The sequence below is a fragment of the Elgaria multicarinata genome, chromosome 12, assembly GCF_023053635.1.
Source record: "Elgaria multicarinata webbii isolate HBS135686 ecotype San Diego chromosome 12, rElgMul1.1.pri, whole genome shotgun sequence".
NCBI classification, from domain to species: Eukaryota; Metazoa; Chordata; class Lepidosauria; order Squamata; family Anguidae; genus Elgaria; species Elgaria multicarinata.
The window spans coordinates 4,224,875-4,249,107 of record NC_086182.1 but is presented as its reverse complement, the minus strand read 5'-3'; the positions used below and the strand labels follow the sequence as shown (position 1 = coordinate 4,249,107).

The window sequence follows — 24,233 nt, the reverse complement described above, 5'->3', positions numbered from 1 at the left end:
TTATATCTCCATTACTGTAAATGGCGCTTTGCGCAGTACTTATTGACAGGTCCCTATCTCAAGGAGTTTACAATCTACAATTCAACACAGGGAAGACAATTAAGGAAGGCAATGGGAATGGATGCAGAGGACAGTGGGGGTAGAAAGTAGCTTGTTTCAGTTACACATATTTTTAGGCTCACTGAAGGATTACTTTTGCTTAAAGTTCCAGCAAAAGCTAACGGCTATGTACTTATTCCACACTTTGGATTGGATAGGAATATTCAAAGATGAAGATCAGTTTATGAAAACCATGTGTCTGGCATGAACCTATAAGAAACACTTTATGATTACAATGGATTATGGCACTTCTTACTACATATATGAATAGAGAGGAGGAATTGCTAAGTGTGCCAGAAAGGGGGACACAACAACCCATGACCATGGAGAAGAAAAACATCTAAACAAGTTCAAGAGAACAAGTCTTTGCAAGAGCCCATCAGACGCACTTAAAGGAGTAGGGGAGGATTAAAATTTCTTGGACCATGTTGGTAGAAATGCAAATAAAAATCTTTACAACATATGGCTAACTTATAATATGTTATTTCAGTAAAGTAATTTACAGTACAGTAAATGACGTACTGCATAATAAATACAATAAATATTGGCTTCCTGTCGATAGATCACAAGCAGAGTATGAACCAACTGTGTGATGTGGCTGCAAAAAAGTAAATGCTATTTTGGGCTGCATTAATAGAAGTATAGCTTCCAAATCACACAAGGTACTGGTTCCCCTCTATTTGGCACTGGTTAGGCCTCATCTTGAGTACTGCATCCAGTTCTGGGCACCACACTTCAAGAAGGATGCAGACAAGCTGGAGCATGTTCAGACGTGGGCAACAAGGATGATCAGGGGTCTGGAAACTATGAGGAGAGACTGAAAGAACTGGGCATGTTTAGTCTGGAGAAGAGAAGATTGAGGGGAGACATGATAGCACTCTTTGAATACTTGAAAGATTGTCACACAGAGGAGGGCCAGGATCTCTTCTCGATCCTCCCAGAGTGCAGGACACGGATGAATGGGCTCAAATTACAGGAAGCCAGATTCCAGCTGAACAACAGGAAAAACTTCCTGACTCTTAGAGCAGTACAACAATGGAACCAATGACCTAGGGAGGTCATGGGGTCTCCCACAGTAGAAGCATTCAATATGCAGCTGGACAGCCATCTCTCAGGAATGCTTTGAGGTGGATTCCTATGTTTAGCAGGGGGGTTGGACTCGATGGCCTTTTAGGCCCCTTCCAACTCTACTATTCTATGATTTTATGATTCTATATGAATACAGCAATTTTACATACATTAACTCAGTGCTGGGAAAGACAACAGCTCTAAAGTTGCATTCCAGAATGGTCATAATTTTTGGAGAAATGTCATTTCCAGATTGATATCCATTGTTCTATTTTTTATTTTTAAATCCAGTGATATCTGACCATTTATACTATAAAGTTTATAGGTTAATTAATTAACTATTCATAATAACTGTTAAAGCAAAACCACTAGTTCCTGGAGGTATGGCAGATTTGCTGTTTTTTTATCAAAAACAAATAAACAGTGAGAAGCCACCTAGGCAGCTTCCCTTAAATAATTACCTACAGCATCAACTCTTTGATAAGATCGGCTATATAAGCATATTTATTTATCTAACAAATGAGGAAATTTATTGCTTACTCTGAAATTTATGTTTCTATAACACTGGAAGGAATCACATTTTTGACAAAAGCACAAAATGCTAGCACAAGAATAATGTCTCTCATAAATTGTGGTAAAGAATAAGACAGTTTTTGGGTCCCCAATAGGGTAAAAGATACACAGCAAGCTAGGCCATTTGTTTTACAGGATGAATGTTTGTAAAATGAAGAGGTATATAAGTTCCAGGGCAACAAGCTCTTTATCAAAGAAATGACATAACCCATTCTGAATGCATTAAAACTGAGACAAACAGATGTTCAGTACCAGTGATATGGGGCAGAAAATCTTCCAAAACCAAAACTTTTCCAATTTTTTTTTAAAACAGGTATTCCAGTAAAAATGCCTAGATAACATATTATTTAAATGACATTGTTTTAATCCCCCCCCCCTTCAAAAATTTCAGGTCAAATACTTGTGGTAAATCTCAACAAAAAATGCTTGGAGGCATTTTGAAGGGATTTATCCCTCTTGACTACTCCTTTCAGCTTCCTTTTCACCTGTTCCCTCAGTTTACAAGTAAAATAAATATACCAAATTAGACCGCTCTCTAGAACTTCAGAAATCTTTTGGATGCAAATTAGCCTAATTTGCATAGGAATCTTTTCTAAATCAAAATTTTCCAGAAAACTCACATCAATATTGAGCACTCAATCACAAATTCTTTGATCATTTACTTCAAAATATTATTTAATCTATTTTGCTCTAACTATAAAATCAGGATGATGTAAAATTTGTTAAGTTTGTAAATCACATAGGGATTTAGGAAAGGACGTTTGATAAACAAGAGGCTGCAATCCTAGACCTGCTTACCTGGGAGTGAGCCCCATTGAACTCAACAAGATTTACTTCTGCATAGACATTATTAAATTGTCTCTAATTTTAGGAGTGGATCCATATTTAGTCATATTTAGAATAACCTACTGAAATCAATAGGATTTCAGATAGTCATGAATAACTTAAGTTCCACTGATTTCAATGGCTCTACTCCAAGTATGACTAAATCCTGATCCAAACTTTCATGTTTGCTATAATCATTTCAGTGAGAATTCTACATACTAGTGCATTATAGTTTATCTTATGTAGAAAACCTATTTTTGCTTTTAAAAAGCCCTTCAATATACTGTCCCATGAGAAAGCACAGAAAGAATTAATTGCATGCTACAATTATAACTTAAAGAACTGGCATTATTCAACATCCATCTCTCCAGAATTTCTCTTGAGCATCAAACATGCATCCTTTGCCTGTACATTTGCCTGAAATTTCCCAGAGTTACATTTTAGTTCTTTGAAGCGACCCAAATACCGCAATGCCTCCCACAGTGATTTCCTAGTCATGCAACAAATTGCTATCTGTTTCTGCTTTCAGAAGAAAACAATTTCAAAGAAATTTAGTACAACAGATGCATTGTTCCAAGATACAAAGCTATTGTATTATCTGTGAAAGCAAGAGTCAGCCAATATAAGAAAGATAAACAGGTACGATGCTATCTTTTAAAAATCAAACTGTGGTGGCAAAATTGTATATGGCCAAGTTCATAAATTGGTAGAAAGATTATATGAATTTACTTTTGTCAATAGAAGTTGCTACAGAGAGCCAGTGTGGTGTAGTGGCTAAGGTGTTGGACTGGGAGTCAGAAGATCAGGGTTCTAGTCCCCACTTGGCCATGGAAATCCACTGGATGACTTTGGGCCAGTCACAGACTCTCAGCCCAACCTACCTCACAGGGTTGTTGTTGTTGTGAGGATAAAATGGAGAGGAGGAGGATTATGTATGCTGCCTTGGTTTCCTTGGAGGAAAAAAGGTGGGATATAAATGTAAATAATAATAATAATAATAATGAATGACCAGTCTAACTATCATGAGCACAATTGTTTACAAAAGGGATGTTAAAATTCATGCCTACAGGCAAACCGGGATCTCAGTCCAGCCCTCTGGGGTTTCCCCAATAGCCACGACCCCTTCCCCTAGCCCCACCCCTTTCCCCAAAGGCTAATCATTTGGTGGTTCCCTAGCTTTTATTCAGCCCCTCCCCCTTCTAAAAGACTGAAATGCTTCTCTTAAAGCTATGTACTGGCAGTAAGAGCTTTAAGCTAAAATTCACTCATTCATAAGAATATCAGAAGTGCCCTGAGGCTGGATCAGACCAAAGGTCCATCTAGTCCAGCACTCTGTTCACACAGTGGCCAAATTCATTCATTTATTATTACATTTCTATGCCACCCAATCACCAATATTGTCTGGGTGGGTTAAATCCTAAAAATACAATATAATAATATAATATAAAACCAGTTACATGCTGGTACTTTGGGATTTTTGTCCCTGCCCCCTTTTGCCTTTGTCCCCACCCTTGACTGGAACGCGGCCTTCAAAAGCTTTTATGAACTTGAATTTGGCTCAAATAGGCTCAACACCAAGCTTAGCTGAAGCATAGTAAGAAGAAATTTGGTTGTTTTATTATGGTTTTAATTTTTGTGAACCGCCCAGAGAGCTTCAGCTATTGGGCGGTATAAAAATGTAATAAATAAATAATAAAGAAATGTGGTGCTAAAATCTATCAGCTGTAATACTTGTAGAAATCACCCATTACCTAAACCATGTTAGAGATCTACTCAGCCAATTTCTTGTTGTCCATTTCACCAAATCTGAATGCTTTCTGTAATAATGCTTAAGACAACATTGCAGGTCAGCCATAATCTAAGAAAGCCCTTCCTGAGCCCTCTTGAGTTTCTCCATTGCCGCTCTCCCCTTCTCAATCTTGCTCCCTTGGCGTCAATTCCTGACCTCTCCTTGCCTTGTCTCTGGACAGGAATAATGGTCACTTCTGTACTATACACAGTATCTAACACACAGCTGACATTAAATCACCATCTAGCAGTAGTAAGAGTCACCATAAAGTCTGACCAGAGCCATGCTCAAACTGATGGCTTATCTACACCAAGCAGGATATTCTACTATGAAAGCGATATGAAAGCAGTATATAAGAGGCAGGAGCCATATTATTGCTTTATAGTGGTATTGAAGTGCACTGACAACTGTTGGGGCCCATTGACACATACCATATACTGCTTTCATACTGCTATATCCTGCTTGGTGTAGTTTCTGCCTTTTATTGACTGTTTTCATACCGCTTTCAGAGTGGAATATTCTGCTTGGTGTAGATGAGCCCTGAGTGTGGTTACCTGTGATGAGAATTATTATTATTATTATTTATTTATATAGCACCATCAATGTACATGGTGCTTAGAGAGTAAGTAAGTAGTGCTTAGAGAGCACTACATTCGAGCAACCTTCCTTAACATGACCCCTCTCCAGATGTGTTGGACTGCATCTCCTCTCATGCCCCAGCTAATGACCATGCTTACTGTGGCTGAGGGGAGTTATAGTACAATACATCTTTGAGGGAGCAGGTTGGTAAAGGCTGATTTAGAAGATATTTGGCAGATTCCACAGGACCCTCTGCTAAACATCCTTCATCCAATCTGATTTGGTGTGCTCTTCTGCAACATTTGTTTATTTTCTACAGTAGGTTAAGCAATCGTTCTCTGTAAAATACATATTTTCCAAGGCCAAATATGGCCTCAGATAAGTGAATTTAAAAACTCTTAGCTTTGTGCTTTAGATTCTATATGGAAGTCATGAAGGATCAACAGTAATGAAGGATGCATATTTAGTCTGATATTTAGGGGGATAAAAAAATTTTACAGTACTGATTCTGCAGTATGAAGGGCTGACAAGTAACATGAGACCTTTCCAAACTGTGGTCAAAGTCATTGACCCATTAAAGAATGATTATGCAAGCTCACCAGCCTTGAATTGCTTAACAAAAAGCAACACACACACACACACACACACACACACACACACCAATCTATTTTCTTATTATACAAATCGGATTGAGGCTGAATGTCTCTTAGATAAAATATGCTAGTCACGAAGTAGTTTGCATAACAGAACTTCTTTCATTTGAACATCTCCAGTAAGTTCAGCCTCTGACAAGAGCAGTCTTCACCTGAGAAGAGGTTTTGGGTACCACTGTGTACAGTAGAATTGGAGACACAGATCTGACACATGGAACACAATCCACTGGACATTTTTCCTGAGCAAACTCCACAAAAATGAATGTGATGCACAACATTTCTATTGTGCTCAAACACAGTTCCTGTTCTTTTTAGTGGAGTTTGTACATGCAAACTTCCAAATGGATTGCATCCTATGTTAATTAGGTAGATTGCCATTTGGATTTTTCATTTTAGGCACCAAGATGCCTTGGGTCAACCAAGGATCATAGAATCATAGAATAGCAGAGTTGGAAGGGGCCTACAAGGCCATCGAGTCCAACCCCCTGCTCAATGCAGGAATCCACCCTAAAGCATCCCTGACAGATGGTTGTCCAGCTGCCTCTTGAAGGCCTCTAGTGTGGGAGAGCCCACAACCTCCCTAGGTAGCTGATTCCACTGTCGCACTGCTCTAACAGTCAGGAAGTTTTTCCTGATGTCCAGCCGGAATCTGGCTTCCTTTAACTTGAGCCCGTTATTCCGTGTCCTGCACTCTGGGAGAATCGAGAAGAGATCCTGGCCCTCCTCTGTGTGACAACCTTTTAAGTATTTGAAGAGTGCTATCATGTCTCCCCTCAATCTTCTCTTCTCCAGGCTAAACATGCCCAGTTCTTTCAGTCTCTCTTCATAGGGCTTTGTTTCTAGACCTCTGATCATCCTCGTTGCCCTCTTCTGAACACGCTCCAGCTTGTCTGCGTCCTTCTTGAATTGTGGAGCCAAGAACTGGACGCAATACTCTAGATGAGGCCTAACCAGGGCCGAATAGAGAGGAACCAGTACCTCACGTGATTTGGAAGCTATACTTCTATTAATGCAGCCCAAAATAGCATTTGCCTTTCTTGCAGCCATATCGCACTGTTGGCTCCTATTCAGCTTGTGATCTACAACAATTCCAAGATCTTTCTCGTTTGTAGTATTGCTGAGCCAAGTGTCCCCCATCTTGTAACTGTGCATTTGGTTTCTATTCCCTAAATGTAGAACTTGGCATTTATCCCTATTCAATTTCATTCTGTTGTTTTCAGCCCAGCACTCCAGCCTATCAAGATCACTTTGAAGTTTGTTTCTGTCTTCCAGGGTATTAGCTATCCCACCCAATTTGGTGTCATCTGCAAATTTGATCAGCGTTCCCTGCACCTCCTCGTCCAAATCATTAATAAAAATGTTGAAGAGCACTGGGCCCAGGACTGAGCCCTGCGGCACCCCACTCGTTGCCTCTCCCCAGTTTGAGAAGGTTCCATTGATAAGTACTCTTTGAGTCCGATTCTGTAGCCAACTGTGGATCCACCTAATAGTTGTTCCATCTAGCCCACTTTTAGCTAGTTTGTTAATCAGAATGTCATGTGGTACTTTGTCAAAAGCTTTGCTGAAGTCAAGATATATGACATCCACAGCATTCCCACAGTCCACAAGGGAGGTTATCCTATCAAAAAATGAGATCAAATTAGTCTGACAGGATTTGTTCCTGACAAATCCATGTTGGCTTCTAGTAATCACTGCATTGATTTCAAGGTGTTTACAGATTGACTTCTTTATAATCTGCTCCAGAATTTTCCCAGGGATGGATGTCAGGCTGACTGGTCTGTAGTTCCCAGGTTCCTCCTTTTTGCCCTTTTTGAAGATAGGGACAACGTTAGCCCTCCTCCAGTCGTCCGGCACCTCACCCGTCTTCCATGATTTTGCAAAGATAATAGACAAAGGTTCTGAGAGTTCTTCCGCTAGCTCCTTCATTACTCTTGGATGCAGTTCATCGGGCCCTGGGGATTTGAACTCATTCAAGGAAATTAGGTGTTCTTTGACCATTTGTTTATCAATCTCAAACTGCAATCCTGCCCCTTCAACTTCTGCTTCACTTTTTCCAGGGGGGTCATAGATCCGCTTTTGGGAGAAGACCGAGGCAAAGTAGGAATTGAGCACTTCAGCCTTTTGTTTGTCGTCTGTTATCAATTTGCCATCCTCATTAAGCAGTTGAACCACCATTTCTTTCCTCTGTCTTTTACTACTCACGTATCTGAAGAAAGCCTTTTTATTGCTTTTAGCATCCCTCGCTAATCTCAGCTCATTCACAGCTTTAGCCTTCCTGACGCCATTTCGGCACTTCTGCGCCACTTGTCTGTACTCTTCTTTTGTAGCCTGGCCTTCCTTCCACTTCCTATATGTATCCCTTTTTGTTTTCAGTTCATCAATAAGCTTTTTGTGGAGCCACATTGGTTTCCTCTGTTGTCTTCTATCTTTTCTCCTTGTTGGAATTGTTTGTAACTGTGCCTTTAAAATTTCATTTTTTAGATACTCCCACCCATCCTGCACTCCTTTTCTTTTTAGGCTCCCTTGCCACGGGACCTTACTTATTATAGTTCTGAGTTTATTAAAATCAGCTTTCCTAAAATCCAGAGTACGTGTATGGCTACGCTCGACTTTTGTCTCCTTCATAATCAAGAATTCAAGTATGACGTGGTCACTTTCCCCCAGAGTTCCCGTAACTGCCACTTTATCCACTAAGTCATCCCTATTGGTCAATAACAAGTCAAGGATTGCTGACCCTCTAGTTCCTTCCACCACTTTCTGTAGGAGAAAGTTATCACCCATACATGTCAGGAATTTCTTGGAAGGGCCGCTTTTGGCAGTAATGGTCTCCCAACAGATATCAGGGTAATTGAAGTCCCCCATCACTACTACATCACACTTCCTTGAAACACTGGCAATTTGTTTCTCAAAAGTTTCGTCCTCGTCTTCTCCTTGATTGGGTGGTCGGTAGTAGACTCCGATTATCATATTCTTTTTATTCCTAGCCCCATTTATTTTAATCCAGACGCTCTCGACAGGGCTCCCAATCTCATCCGCCTGTATTTCTGTGCAGGGATAGGTATTTTTAACATATAGTGCAACTCCACCTCCCTTTCTATTTCTTCTGTTCTTTTTGAACAAGTTATATCCTTCAATTGCTATATTCCAGTCATGGGAGTCATCCCACCAAGTTTCAGTTATACCTATCAAGTCGTATTTGCCGTCATGTAATAAGAGTTCAAGTTCGTTCTGTTTGTTTCCCATGCTCTGGGCATTAGTATATAGACATCGAAGACCATGTGTTTTATAGTCTGGCTTTGTTCCTACCTTGTTGCAGACACTATTTTGGGACTCTGTTGGAGCTGTTCTCTGTACTGTGGTGCATTGGCCTTCATCCATTGTTGCCTCAAAATTTACGTCTCCCACCCCCGCAAGATTCAGTTTAAAGCCCTCCTGATGAAGTTCTTCATGCTGTGGCCGAACTCATTCTTTCCAGCCCTTGTGAGGTGCAACCCATCCCTTGCCAGCAGTCCATGTTCCAAGTAGCGTAGCCCGTGGTCCCAGAATCCAAAACTCTCACGACGGCACCACTTTCGAAGCCAGTCGTTCATCCGGAGTATTTTTCTTTCCCTTTCTAATCCTCTTCCAAGAACCGGGAGGATGGATGAGAAAACTACCTGGGCCCCAAAGTTCTTCAGTTTCCTTCCCAGAACTTCAAAGTCTGAAATGATTTCTTTGTAGCTCTGCTTGGCGACATCATTTGTTCCCACATGGATGAGAAGAAAGGGGTATGTGTCCGTGGGCTTTATGAGCTTCGGTAACCCTTCAGTCACATCTCTAATCTGTGCTCCAGGGAGACAGCACACCTGGCGAGTCCATGGGTCTTCACGACATACTTGGGTTTCAATCCCACGCAGCAGGGAGTCTCCCACAACGACTACTCTTCGCTTCTTCTTGGTTGACCTACCTTCTGTCTCTTGGTCACTGTTGCATGGTGCCTCCTGTACTTCTTCCTCTGCAAACTGTCCTTCAGTCTCATTCTCCAGAAGCTGAAAGCGGTTGCTTAACTGCAATGGCTCCACCGGTGCAGAACGCCCTCTAATTCCTCTTCTAACTGTCACTCTTTTCCAGGGAGTTTCCTCTTCATTGGCTTTCCTCCCCTCAGCATACTCCACTTCTGCTTCAGCTGGCTGTTGTTCTTCAATCTCATGTGCTTCTTGTTGCTGTTGCAGTTCCACCGTTCGGTCTAAGAACTCCTCGACTTCTCTTATTCCTTGGAGGGTGGACACTCGCTGCTCAAGTCCTCTCACTTTTTCTTCCAAAAGTGCCACCAGCTTGCACTTGTTGCAGGTGTACGCCATGTTGAGCTCAGGCAGAAACACGAACATTGCACACCCTTTGCAGGTCACTACCTCTAGGGACTCCTTTCCATCCATAATGTCGATTTCTGCTTTTGTTTTTTTCCTTTTTGATTATAGTAGAATTGCCTTTGCTTTGTTGTGTCCTCTCTGAAGGTACACAACTATATGAGGATGTCTTAAGGGAAAGTAATCTTTTGGGGTTTTTTTTGCTTTTGTTTGGTGGTGGTTTTGTGGGGTTTTTTTTTCTCTTTATGCTTTCCTTTTTTCCCCCACCTCTTTTTTATTTTTATTTTATTTATTTATTTTTATTATTATTATTATTATTATTATTATTTAGAGGCCTCCCCCTTGGCCTCCCCACAAACTCCCCCTGCCAAACTCCTGTTTGCTCTTCCTGTTCGCTCGCTCCCTGGGAATCTGGCTTACTTTTCTAGCTCCTCCTTGAGCTGGGCCAGCTGCTTTTCCCTGCTTCTGCTCAGCTCCAAGTCAGCAACCAGATACCAATTTCCAGATAATTTTGGGGCTTTTAATTATTGCCACAGCTGGAATTTCCTAACATCAGAGTCAGGAGCTTGCTTGCTCATAAGACAAGCAAAGAAACATGTTCAAGAAGCAAATCAGTAAAATTATTCTACTTCATGGCATTTATTTGTCAAAGTACTAGGCAGGACATTAATGTTAAAATAATATTTTACTCCAAAACCCAAGAGAGGCATAATTTCAGAAGTCCTAAGCTTCTGACAGACACCAAACTTATTGTTTTCAAGTGAATTTCTATAGCCATAAATACTAAAAGATTTGTGTTTGCACTTGTGTTTAGATCTTAAAGTGGAGAAACAGTGATGGTGGAGCCAAGCAAGAATGGAAGATCAAATGGCAGAATCCAGAAAGTCTAATTGATAGCTATCCCTACTTCAGTCAAGCTGCTTTCTAAGAAAATTACCTCCTACTGCTTATATTAGTCTCATTCTGCCATTAAGGAGTCTGGAGCCACAATACAGATTATTTTAATGACAACATGATTCCTTTACTGCTAAGAACATCTCATGATGTTCATCTCTTCCAGCAGGCCTACCCAGATGGAATTTTGAACCTAAGAATTTTAAGATGTTGTGATTGTTATCGGTTTTATATGCTCTTTTAACCAGTTTTATGTATTGTATTGCTGTATTTAATGTTGCTCCCCGCCTCAATCCAGAGGGAGAGGCGAGTAAGAAATAAATATTCTATTATTACTATTATATAATGCTTGAACTTCAGCCCCCTGAGCATACTAGATCTCCCATTGTGCTTTCTTCCACAAATTCTGAGCTCCAGCTTCTAAACTTCATGCATCAGTACAGCTTCAAGTGTTATAATACCAGCTCAAAAACACACATTCTAGCTTCCACTTAAAAACCAGTGAAGCTTGCAAACTTGGGTGAATCAGACTATCTTACCTGCAAAGGATATACATTCCCTGGACTGATACTGGACATTTTGCATATCATTAATCTTTGCTAAGAAACTGATATACATGTTAACACTTCCTATTTCTCAGCCTTTTCCAACCTGGTGCCCTCCAGATGTGCTGGACTGGCCATGCTGGGTGGAAATCATGGAAGTTGCATCTGGAGGGCACCAGGTTAGGGAAGGCTGAGGTATGTTACCTGCCTGCATGTTAAGATGAGGAACTTCAGCAGATTTAAATTACTGTGTTTCAGAGTACCCTCTCCTCATTTGCTAGTAGAGGATTTGATTGATTGTGTTCACTTGGTGGGTCAGACATTGGTAGCAGCAGAGAGACAACAGCTATCATGCCTCATTTAAGGTTCTATTGTGTCATATGAAATCACCAGATGGACAGGAAGGTTAAACAAGTTCCAGAAAAAAACCCCATAGATGACAGATAAATCTTAAAAATTGTGACCATTTAATTTATTTATTCATTTATTTACAATAGTTATATACCGCTCCATATCTAAAATAGATTCTGGAATACGGAACATAAGAAATAAAGCAGTAAAATGAAGAGCTGCAGAAGCCAAGCAAAGTGGACTTATGAAGCTTCCAGAAATGAGAGCTTTTACTGAAACAAGAAGTGCTGAATCTAATTTGGCAATCAATGTACCACATCACAGAAGGGAGACACAATGAGTACACTCAGATATAACATGAAACCTTGGTTTGGTATTACATACATAGTCAGCAGCAGGCCTTGGACACCCACCTCCCATTTCTGTGCCGTGATTTTTTTTACTTTTAGATTCTCAGTAAATTATTGTGTACCAATGCACCACATTATGGTTTGTTGCTCTAACCATGGTTTGCCTGTAAACTAGGTTCACATACTAGGATTAAACCCGGGTTTGGAACCCTGATTTGTAGACAAGCTATAGTTTGAGCAAACCAAGGTTTGCTATGCTCAAACTAAAGATGTGAATATGCCCACGGGGGTTGGGGGGATGGAAAAAATTGGAAAATGACTGGGGGTTTTCCCTGAGAACTGCCCCCCACCGAAAAATTGGGGAAACTTAACAGCTTTGGATTATGTAATATTTCCTTTTAGAATTTAAGACAAAGTATTTATATATTGTTACCCGGTTTTTAGTCCCCACAAGATGATTTCTAAAAACTATGTAATAAGAACACTTTTATGGAAAGTTGAGAGACATGAAATGTCTGGAAATAACCATGGAGAAAATGTATTTTTAAATCTCTCTATAAGATTCCCAGCAAAATTATTGCTTTCATTTCTTATTAAAATTATTGCTCCGAAGAATGTAGTAGTAATAATTTAATGTAGTTCTAATCTATTCACACAAGTATTACACATTTACTAGCTGAGCTTACTTTGAAAAGTTTTAAAATATAATGATAATTCCATGAGCAGACTAAGTTATACATAAAATAAATAACTTTAGAAACATAAATGCTACTTTATGTTCCTAAAGCAGCATCATTCCCCAACTTTGTGCCCTCCGGATGGTTTGGACTACAGTGCCTAGCATTCTTGACCATTGGCCATGCTGCCTGAGGCTGATGGGAGTTAAAATCCAAAATATTTGGAGGGCACCAGGTTGGGGAAGGCTGTGTTAAAGCAACAAAGTGATTTAGAGCACTAAAAAAGTAAGTATTGTCTATTTTTCCATTTCCCCGAAAAATTTGTTTTCCCCCTTAAAAAAAAAACTTTTTCTCATAGCTCAAAATTCATGTCTTCTCCCTCCCTCTCCCTGAAAAAGAGGTTTCCCCCCACCCTCTAGGCTCAACATTTCCAGAAATTTTATATCTCTAGTTCAGATGCAATAGCAAGCTAGGATTTCCTGTGAACTCTGAAGTGGGCTTAGATATTATAATGCACAAGGAAAGAATGGGCAGGGAGAAAGAAAAAGTAGCATATGAGCCTGCAGCTCACTGCTGCTCATTCATGTATCAACCTATGGTTTGGAATTACATCTGAATCCACTCAAATATCTTGTGCTGCATTGCTACGAATGACAATAGAGAATTGCTAGCACAGCAGTGATCATTACTCATCCATGATGAGTGAGCACCTTTGGTTATAGAATGCATTACAGAAGTACTGCTAAAAATGACAACTGTGGTGCAAGGTCACACACTCTCCAAAGGATTTACTGCAACTCATAACTAAGATAATGTTTCTGTATCTGGAGGTCAAACAGTCTCATGCTCTTGTGTAATTTTGAGAATTTAAGAGATTGGATTGTCTGTGCTTACTTTTACTTTTCTTCTACTAAAGAACAAAAGTCTACGTATGCATCCCATAAAATTAAACACTTGAGTGGCAAGTTTCAGGAAAGCAGGATAAATAAAAAAACAATGGTTTAAATTATTAAAATGGTTTTTAAAAATATATAAATTAGATTCTTAGACAAAAAAAACCCCACTTCTATTAACAGTCATTTCAATAATAATAATAATAATAATAATAATAATAATAATAATAATTTGCTTTACATGAAATTAAGATCAACTAGCATGTTAAGTTATACACATAACTTAAAACTCCATTTACGGCCCTCTATCAAAGGCACTGAGGCTGTGTTTAGACAATACAAAGCCAATTGTGGGTTAACAGTCAACTCCACGGTTGAATATCGAGGGGGCATTCTCCACACTGTGGTGTGGATTGAGGACAGTGTTGAGTTGACTATTAGTCAACAGTGTGTTTGATTGACACATCCCCCACTCTCTTCCCTCCTCAGTTACCCTGCTGGTATCCCATCAGCTGTTGTTGCAAATTCTGCCAGATGGACTAGAGTGGCAGCCACCGTTTTGGTCGCTCTTGCCAGGGGACTCTGTAGTCACCAAAAATAACCATGCGCAATGAAATAGTCAATGGTGTCCAACACACGACACAATAACCAGTGGTTGTTCAAATTATCAACTCTGCAGTGTTTATTTGCACTGGTTATTTTGGACAAATAACGAACTGTGGTGTTAAAAAGTCCCAACAGACGACACAATAACCAACTGTTAACTATTTAACCCACTGTTGGTAATCGTGTTGTCCAAACCAAGTCTGTAAAAAAGCCTGCTTTTCTATGTGAAAGAAACAATCATATTTTACTTCCAAGGCAAGCAATATGATACAAGTCATATACTATATTAACTATTTTTTGCAAATTATGAATGTTTATCAGCCAAGTGGGATGGGTTTTTTTTGTTTTGTGTGTGTGTGGGGGTTGTTTTTGTTTTGCAAAGTAATTACCATCTTTGTTTCTGGAAAGTTCTGGGAACTTGGTACACAATCCAGTACCATCACTCTATATTGGCATGTGGCCCTTGTGTTCAAATGAGCAAAGACAGGATGCTTACCTGCAACTGAAGTTCTTCGAGTGGTCATCTCTGCATTCACACCATGGGCTCTGTGCCTGCACGAAGCAGCATCGGGAAACTTCTAAAGCTAAGGCATTATGGGTGGGAACCCCACCCCCACGGCGCCGTGTGCATGCTCAGAGAGATTCCCAGCCATTCCCCTCAGTTCACGGAGACCGACATCGTGGCCTCGGAACCAAAAGGTCTTATAATACATATCATCCCATTGTTACCCGACACCAGAAGTGTCGCTACCGTATCCATGCAGGCATGAACACTGTAGCAGAGACAGTGGGTGGGTTGTGTGAATGCACAGGTGACCACTCGAAGAACTTCAGTTACAGGTAAGCAACCTGTCTTTCTTCTTCGTGGTCTCTGTGCATCACACTACGGGCGAATAGCAAGCTGACATATCAGGCAGGAGGGTAGGTGTCTATGCCAATATTGACAGGAGTACAGCCCTTCCGAACATCGAGCTGGTAATTTCTCACAAAGGTGGTGGGATGAGACCAGGTTGCAGCCCTGCACAGGTCTGGGAGTCCGATTCCCCTGTCAAAAGCTGTGTGATCTAACTGGATGTCATGTCTAGCCCTGTTCCCCCTGGGTTGGAAGAAAGTGTTTCAGGTATCAGAATCAGACTGTGAAGTAGAGGAGTCAGCGCCAGAAACAGGCCAGCCTGTACCAGTGGGGGAGAGAGCTCTCACGGGCTCTTCACCAGTTGGTGATGAACTTCCTCCAGAGTTTAACTCGTCAAGGGCAAAAAATACGGTCAGTGGGAAGCCAACATTCTTCCGAAGGAGAGAGCATGGACAGGTTAGCCGATCCTAGAATACGCCGCAGACGTATATAAGGAAGAAACAAATGCCTGAAGAATTCAAGAAGAGAAGTCTCTCAATAATGTTGCTGCGATGGCGGTCGAAGAGAACAGAGGGGAATCGGTGGGAACCGCTCTGAACAACAACATGATTTTATTAAGTTGCCTGACCATACAAAAAGTAAATCAAAGCATCACAGGAGGAGATGACTAACAGCGCCTGGAATGTTCAAAATTAATTCACATTATAAAGAATTGGATTTTTGAGATTGGACATTTAAATATCTTTGTCAGAATTTGCAAACTGACTGAAACGGATCCAGATATTCAGTCTCGTCCAAGATTGTCTGGAGTTGGCTCGCAACCACCCGCTCAAGGACGTTGCTCAGGAATGGAATATAAGTAACCGGCCTATAATTATTAAGATTTTCCAGGTCTAGCGAAGATTTTTTCAGCAGTGGTCTCACTACCGCCTCTTTCAGTCAGCCTGGGACCACTCCTTCTTGTAGAGAGACAATAATCACTTCTTTGGCCCAGCCAGCAGTTCCCTCCCTTCTAGTTTTTATTAGCCAAGGGGAGTAAGGATCCAATAAGGAAGTGGTCACATGAACCTGTCCAAGCACCTTGTCAACACCCTCAAGCTGTACCATCTCAAATTTATCTAAGGAAACTGGACAAGGATGTACTCTGGATACTTCACCTGCTGTAACACTGGAGTCTAAGTCCTGGTAGATGCAATAGATTTTATTCTGAAAGTGCCTAGCAAATGTATTACAGCAGGCCTCAGATGGGTCTACAATATCCTTGGGGACGGCACGTAATAATCCCTGGACAAGTCTGGAAAGCTCTGCTTTGCGGCAGATAGATAATTCAATACAGGTAGCAAGAAATTGTTGTTGTTGTTTTTGCCACCCTCACTACTCCTGAATAGACATTACTGTAGGCACACACCAGCATTTGATTACATCCATTAGTTCTTCTCCATCTGCACTCAAGTCCCTTCATCGCTCTCAGCTGCAGGGTATATCACAGAGCAGTATGAGCTCTATTCAATAGAAGGTGCTCAGGAGCAACTGTATCAACCACCCGGGTCATTTCTGCATTCTGCAGATCAACCAGGGAGTAGTGAAAGAAGATGAATGAACTTCTATTTAAGTACAAATATTGAGTAGTATCCAAACTTTTGTAAATCGCCCAGAGAGCTTCAGCTATGGGGTGGTATATAAATGTAATAAATAAATAAAATAAATAGAAAGCACCAAATTTAAAGAATAGGGCAAATATTTAGAATTATTTATATACTCGCATATATTGTATTTTATATTATGGTTTTATACTGTTGTTTTATACTTTGAATGTTTTTAATTTTTGTGAACTGCCCAGAGAGCTCCGGCTATTGGGCGGTATAGAAATGTAATAAATAAATAATACAATACTGTCAGAGGGTCCTGCAACATCGCCGACCTTTACACTAGGCCCATCGCATAAACCCTTCTCAGGCCAAGCGCCACTACTTGAAAACCTGAGGAAGGGTTAAATAAAACCTTTCCCCTAGCTATGAGGGAAACAGGTTTAATATTGGATCTGCTCTAAATATACTGTGGGTATAATCTGGTGTAGGTGTTTAATAACTGTAAGGCAGGTAAATAATGGCAAGCTGACCCGTGGTATTTGGTAGCTAACAAAATAAAAATAAGTTTATTGTTATTTAAAAGCTTTAAATAAAAATGTAATACTTTCAATCCTGCCCAATCCAAACTCTCCGCACGCCAACCACCTCACTGTCTTCACACCAATCCTAAGTCCCTAGAATCCAAACACCTCAATAAACAACTCTCTCTCACGCCTCAAACTCTCACACCTCTCACAAACTCCCAACGCTTTCCTTATATACTCCTTTCCTCACCCCACCTATGATATCACAAACCACACCCTCTCAGTTCTAACATTCCATACTTACCAGACATACTTATCTAGACGTATACAAGATACTAAACTGTGGGGTAACACCACAGGTCCAAAGGAAAAAAAATTGTGTGTGTTGTACAAAGGTTTTAGTATATATGCCTTGCAAGAAAGATCTGTGTCAATATATCTGAAAATCAGGTATGCTTTTTTAAAAAGCATTATGGCACAAAATGTCTTATGCCATTTAACATGACAAGCCTGGTTGCAAATATCTGAACACATGCAAGAAATGTTCAGAACATGTTCAGAGTAGGATCCTATTTTGTCCATTCACTTGTGGGACACACCACACATGCAATGGGGCTTTTAAACAAAATGAATGGAAATGGGGCAGGTCCCTGGAGCTTGCATAAGGAACCTCCGCCAACCTTATTCCAATCCAGAAACAAGCATTTCCGCTCATTTCTGGGATTATTTTTAGAGAAGCCAATTACCATTGCACAAGCAGTGGGGCCTACAAGCACAATAGAACTAACAGAGGCAGAGCAGGCCTGTAGGATACTACCCAAGAATCTAAAAATTTCCACTGAAAAGGGTGGCGGCATGACAGTGAAACAGAGACGTGATACCAAAGACTGGCTGCTTCAGATCTATTTGGAGTGGTGTTGCCATATTAACATACAAGGGGAATTTAATCTGACAGGTCTCCATTAGTCAACTGTGCAAGCCACAAGATTTCACAGAGGAATGTCAGACTAATTTGTAAACAGCTGAGCTTTTGATCTTCTGTCATTTAGAAGAGAGATAAGCACTACGATAAAGCTCCTTGCACCTCTAGTTTCACCACAAAATCACTAGATGGAGTTTTTACAAGTCTTTTATCAAAACCAAAGATATGATTCTGGTCAAAACAAATTCTAGTTTAAATACATCCCATTCCAACTTTGAAGACACCAGTGGACCATGGCATGCATATTTACTTTTCAGTATTTATCTTGTTCCTACCTTTCACTACATCACAATGGCCATTCCCACACTTAGCTCGACTGTTCATATCCTCTTCCCACAGATTCTGAGTAAAACAAAAAGTACATTTTAACTTATTGAACAGCTTTTCAACAGAGATTTTTTAAATTAAACATTATTATTCATTAACCAAACATTTTCAGAAACAAGATTGGCTTCACCTAAAAAGAAAGTTTCAGCATCTTTCATTAGTTTATGTTTCTGGAATTTCGTTTACATGAATATAGGAAGCTGCCTTACTGGTCCAGTTTGCATGACACAGCCAGCTTACCATGGTAATTTAACACCTAATAAGCCCCGGTGTGGGCCAGGTGACATTTTGAATATGCCATGCAGGACTTGCTATGTCATGAGAATCCAACTACCGAAGGTTATTTGAGAATTAAACAACCCTCGCATAGCCCTCCAACAAACAATTCAAAATGTCACCTGCACTTGCCTGGAATGCACTGTGGCTCAATGGAGTTTAAACAACCCCCGATGAGCCCACTGTATCATGCAAACCAGGACAGTGAGTCAGACCATTGGTCCATCTAGCCCAGTATTGTTGACACTGACTGGCAGCAGCTCTCCAGGGTTTCAGGTAGGAGCTGCTCCTGCTCTACCTCTACACGGTGCCAGGAATTACACACAGGACGTTCTGCATGCAAAGCAAGTGCTCTACTGCTGAGCTATAGTCCTTCCTGGAAGTTATAATTATCTTGTAATTGTAATTACAAACCCTTTTTGCATAAAGTTCTGCAATAAGTGATGTAAAAGAGAGATTTTCAACAGGTGCAGCTTGACATGCTGCAAGGGTTTAAAAATCTGCACCTACACAGCTGTTAAATGTATAGGAATCCACATGTTGACTTGTCAACTATCCTTGGCATACAGATAGCAATTACAGTATTTCATCTGGAATACTGCTATTCTAAGTGTGTCCATGAATTCTGTCAAGTTCCTCCCTCATATCTGAGCTGCGGTCACTGTATATTATAATAATAATAATAATAATAATAATAACAACAACAACAACAACAACAACGTATATGTGCTTGATCACAAACAGAGAAACTGCTGCGCCTTAACTGCATACCTTTCGTACAGTTAATTGTTCAGTCATTATCTTTAGTACATTAATTTTCCAACTGTCTACATACCCAAATAGCTCTCAGTTACACTGGTGATATTTGAGATCATGCACATGAGGCTTAGGCTACCTAATTATGCCAGCTCAGTTACCCTTTCTTGAAGGATCTGCAGAAATAAACAACTGAACTTCTAAAAGTTGAAGGGGAGCAGTTTAGATATCTAAAGAGGGGAGAAATTGTGTTTTCAGTTAATCCATTTGATTTCAAACATAGTTCCTTGGAAACAAGTTCAATTGAGATCAATGAGACCTATTTCAAAGATTTACTAGAACCGAGGAATGTAGTGCAAAAGTTATAAGATAGGTCAGAGGGAAAACAGAGATTTCCCAAGGAACTAGACTGGCAAGAATTGATGGTGCTTGGATTTGTGGTTTCAGCTGTAACTCATACTAGTAAAGTATATGATGCTCCACCTTAATTCCTGGTCGAATTGTAAAGCAGAGAAATAGGTCACACCTCTGCATATATTACTGTGAATGGAGAATAATGTCTGGGAAAGGTAGGCAGGAGTTTACAGAGCATAGACCGTATAACTCCCCCCCCTACACACACACACACACACAAACACCTCCCCCAAGTTGTTCTTTTCCTCTGTCTTGTTTTTTCAGAAGAACTTTTATTCCTGTCACTGGAACATTTCATTATATTTCAGACTAAGCTTTCTATCAACAGTATTGCAGGACATAAAATCATTCTATAACTAGACTGGATTATTTTGTTTATTAAAAAAGATTATTGGAAGCCATCTAAGTAAGGTCGCATCTTAACCTATGGTCTAGTAATGTCAAGAACTTAGTGGGGGGCATAACCTGCTCCCAGTGTTGCTGGAGTGCAAGAATAAACCATCAAAGGAAACGTTGTAAATAAACAAAGTTCTTGGCTCACATGTTGTGGTAAGATTCTATTCATCCTAATGCAGCCTTGTTAATTTCCAGTCAGTATTGGGCGGCTAAAGCCATGCTGTTATTTGCTATGCTGCCTCTTCCCAAGAGTCACTCACCATCCCAAAATGCTCAAATCTTAATAGTTACACATCATATAATGAGGGGTGGGGTGTCCACAATGAGCTTCTGATCTCTCTTTAGCACCGTGTTCCCAGTTGCGGGCAGGGGGGGATTTCTATTTCTAAAACCTCACTAACCAGCACTCATTGACCCAACGTCCTTATAAGACACTGCAGTTGATTCTGACATGGGGAAGCAATCGTTTCAGTCATCTAAGGCAAATTTATATTATTGAATTCATCCTCTGCTTTTCTAGAGGGGACTGAGCGTTCAATGAAGATAGAAGTGGCTGGAATGAAATCATTGGTGCATGAATTGTAGCATGTAAATAGCACAGAAATGAAATATTTATTGCAGAATTGTAGAGCACCAGTTAATCCTGCATTGATAGACGCGTATGACTGCACTCACATAACACCAACTGCTACTTTTTAAAAGTCAATTAAAGGATGGAGGAAAGACCTTCACTACAGAGATTTTGAAGAAACTAATAGTCTGATCTATTTTATATTAACCTGACAATGAGCCCATATCCAAGAACCTTACCTGGAGACTGGGTTCAGACAACACAATAACCAATGGTGGTTTAAATAGTCAACGGTTGGTTATTTAACCCACCAGGGTTATCGTGTTATGTGGAGGGAGTTTTTAAACCAACGGTTGGTTATTTGGATGAAATAACCAACGCTGTACAGAGTTGGCTAGTTGAACCACCTTTGGTTATCATGTTGTGTGGAGGGCACCATTGGTTATTTCCTCGGCACCATTGGTTATTTCTTCAGCTTTCTGGCATCAATGGCTGATGGAATACTAGGGGGTCCTGATGGGGGAGAGAGGGCAGGGGATGAGTGAGTCAACTCAGCGTGGTCTAATAGTCAACTCAACACTGATTCTAATCCACACCTCGGTTGATTGTTATCATGTTGTGTGAGGAGTACCCACGAGATAAACAACTGTCAAGTTGATTATTACCCCACCGCTGACAATCGTGTTGTCTGAATGCAGCCAGAATTTAATTGCAACCCTTGTATTAGCTACTTGCCACATAAGTTATACACTTATGTGGCAAGTGCTCCTCATGAAAGAAAAAGCCTTAGGAACAGATCAAGGCTCTGTTAGGAGCTTATCTTTGAAGAGCAGGGGAATTACTATGTCAATTTCAAAAGGGAGGGATGAAAAATGAACAAGTATAGAGTGCTGCATGCAAACTTATTATCTTTTAAGAATGTGATACTAATAGGTATCAACAGTATCATTCAGCTCTTAGAGAATATATTTGATCTACTAGCTGGGTAAAGGTTTTAATTATGCTGCTCTCCGAGTTAATTCCTTGTCCTCCAATATTTTAGTATAGAAAAAATGCATTCAAGTATAAGAGGAAGAAAAACCAAAGAAATGCATTATTCTGGCATCAATTTCAAATCAGCTCAAACCAAATCACCAGAAAGGGATCAGACAGAGAAAGCAATCCATGACTGCAGGTGAATTAACCTAAATCCTTTACCTGATTTACAAGCCTTACATGTCCGCCACCCATTTTGTTTCAAAGAAAGATGGGCATTCAAATGAACAAGAGAGGTTACACCCACCAGTGTTGGGGGTGAGCATTCATTTTTCATCAGACAGAAGATTCTCACTGGCACTAACCTATTTCAATCCCCTTATCCTTTTCAACAGTCAATTTGAAAGCAAAAAACCCTGCAGTTATTAGCTGTGTTTGCTCTTGTATCACACAGGGAATGGCTAAGATGCTATTAATATACATACAACAAGGGAGCAAAATGAGGCTAGTATCTGGTAGAATACCAAGACATCAGCAGAGAGCCAAGATAACATACACAGAAATTGGGGTTGCAGGGAGAATAGTAGTGAAATGAATCTAGCATATGATAAAAAGGTGGTGGTTTTTTTAAAATGAGGTGCTAGTTATGGGTGATCAAACTATACAGACACTGGGTTAATATACAAATAAACAATCATCCCTAGATGTAGGAAATGGATTGCTAGAAGTAAAAAGGCAGAATTATAATCAGCTAGGGAGTAAGGACTACCTTGGACTGCTCATCTCAGAAAATATGTGATTGGGCAGTGAGCTTTGCCACAAAGGCTATAATTTGGTATGGCAGCCATGATTAAGGCCCAGGGAGGAAAGGGGGATGGCACATTATCTACCATCAGAGGATGGCAAGGAGGAAAGAAAAGGCAATTGAAGGAGTGCGTGTGCGCGTGTAAATGACTGGCCCCAGATACACCGTGGAGAGGAGGATTTCAAGAGGGGTGTGACAGCTGTGCATGCAGCAGTCCTATTATTACATAGAGCACATTAGGAAGGTTAGCAGCACGCCTGGGGTTGTGTGTGGGTAAAACCTTCCAAACAAATTAAATGATTGCACATGATTTGACCAAGGGAAGGCAGAGAAACGAACAGAAGAAACCGGTGAAGTTGACTACTGATCCAGGGAGAGAAAAGAAGAGGAGACTTGAACATTAGAGGAGGGGGAAGATTGTAAGATGGAGAAGAAGCGGGTGTACATTTCCAAAGGCAGGAAGGGATGAAACAAACTGGGTTATAGGTGGGGTGGGTGGGCTGGAAATACAGGGCAAGTGCAAAAGGATGCAGACTTAAGGCAGGGTTAAGGTTCATTACTCTGGGGTGAGGTGATGCTTGGAGGGTGGAGAACGAGTAAAATATGCATTTTAATTTTATATCAATTTTGCTGCGTGGTTTTTATTCTGGTTGTGCGTTTTATATTGTATTGTGTATTTGTGCTTTTAACCTGTTGGTTGTCTTACTATGATTTTAATTTTTGTGAACCGCCCAGAGAGCTTCGGCTATTGGGCGGTATAGAAATGTAATAAATAAATAAATAAATAAATATGTATGTAGACGGGAGGTGGGTGGTTGTGAGGGTCCAATACTGGCCGGGGTGGGTGTGCATGAATGAGACAGAAGCGAAGTACTGGGGAAGGGGCGGCAGTGGGCCTGATGGGGCAAGGTGATGCCCGAAGGTTGGCGAAGGCAGGCGTCTCCTTGGAAAGGGATGTGAAATGGCTATCCTGGGGGAGATGAGGGGTGGTGGGGTGATAGGTAGGGGGGTGCTTCCTCCCCCCGCAGGTGAGTAGGGTCGCTACGGGAAGCGGGGCTTGGGGAGGTGGGGGGAGAGTGCCACCCCCTCGCCCGCATCTTCGCCCCCTCCCCTCCCCTCCCCCTTTTCCAGCCGAGCGACCTTCCCCTCATCCCTCACCTCACCTGCCATTGCTAGAAGCTACTGGAAATGGCGGCGGCGGCGGCGGGAGAGAGGGAGGGAGGCCCGTCGCGAGCTTGAGCGTCCGCTATCCCTCGGAGAGCGGCGGCGCGGAGGCAGAGGCTGAGGCGGCGCAGGAGCGAGTGAGGAGTCCTCGCGGCCGCGGCATGGAGGAGGAGGAGGAGGAGGACGGTGATGACGGCAAAGGCGAGGAGGAGGAGGAGGGGAAGGCAGGGCAGGCGAGCGCCGCCCCTCTCAAGATGGCGACCACCGCGACCGCGGCCCCTCAGGCGTTGGCGACGGGCCGCTTCCCCCTACTTCTCCTTCGTTTTTACCCCGTCTCCTCACCACCCCCGCGG

At 41.2% G+C, this 24,233-nt stretch overlaps 1 protein-coding gene across 1 annotated transcript in view; it reads right to left on the bottom strand.

Annotated features, from left to right (window-relative positions):
• SLC23A2 (solute carrier family 23 member 2) overlaps window positions 1-23,961 on the bottom strand; it is a 105,228-nt gene extending 81,267 nt beyond the window's left edge. Inside the window, exons 1-2 of the mRNA XM_063139372.1 lie at window positions 23,880-23,961; window positions 18,472-18,538 (exon numbers count right to left, since the gene is read on the bottom strand). The gene's annotated coding sequence lies outside the window, so the exon portion shown is untranslated. The remainder of the gene's footprint in view (window positions 1-18,471; window positions 18,539-23,879) is intronic.
• Between the last annotated feature and the right edge of the window lie 272 nt (window positions 23,962-24,233).